Source organism: Bombina bombina, chromosome 8 (assembly GCF_027579735.1).
Source record: "Bombina bombina isolate aBomBom1 chromosome 8, aBomBom1.pri, whole genome shotgun sequence".
NCBI classification, from domain to species: domain Eukaryota; kingdom Metazoa; phylum Chordata; class Amphibia; order Anura; family Bombinatoridae; genus Bombina; species Bombina bombina.
This window is the reverse complement of record NC_069506.1, coordinates 335632158-335633149: the sequence shown is the minus strand read 5'-3', so window position 1 is coordinate 335633149 and position 992 is coordinate 335632158.

The following is a 992-nucleotide window of genomic DNA, read 5'->3' as shown; positions in this document are numbered from 1 at the left end:
AATTGTTTATAGCTCTTGACCAAATAAAACAGTAAATAACATAATAATATAATTAAAAATAATACATTTAACATGAAAAAATAGCCTTACATTGTTTATAATCAATTATTTTCAAATGCTGGGTGATTTACAAACTACTAAGAATGAAATTTAAAGGGAAATTATAATGAAGCATTCACAATTCATATAGAGCATGCACTTTAAGAGACTTCAATTCACTTATTTTATTAAATGTACTTAATTCTCTTGGTATTCTTTGTTGGAAAGCATACCTAGGCAGGTTTAGGGGCAGCAATGTACTGCTGGGAACTTGATACTGATTGGTGACTAAACTCATTTGTCTCTTATTATTCGGTCATATACAAACAGAAAAAGAAGCAATCCACAAGAGATAAACAACATCTCAGTAGCTTGTTCTATGGCGAGTTACTACCTAGGAGCAGCCTCATTTAGCCCAATTGTGCTTTTCGCAGAGGAAAACTTTCCTAAAGTATCAGTCTGATCCCACCTAACAAGGTCATTCCAGCCCCAAAATACCAGGCTATCATCTTCTGAACAAGGAGCATGGCAACTCCAAACAATCGTTTCAGCCTTCTTTGGGTCTCATCAGTGAGGTGAAGCCATATTCCTCTAAGCACATTGGGCAGGGAGTCTACGTCTGTTTTCCTTCATCACCTGCATGAAGACTTGCCCAGGGTCATTATTCAAATACATACAAAAAGATAAGTGCTCTAACGGAATGAACAATAGACAACTAGCTTGTTCTATGGTGGGCTACCACCTAGGAACAGCCTCTTTTAATCCAATTGAGCTAAAAAGCTATTCTTTCCTGGTAGAGCACTTCTCTTTCTTTATGTGTCTTATTATTGGTTAAACTAGAGTTAAACTAGGTCCCAGAAGTGCATTTCTGACATGGAGCTGACTCTGTTTCTTTCTTTCTTAAGGGATTAAAAACATTGTTATATGCAATGAATAGTGTGAAAATACCTGTA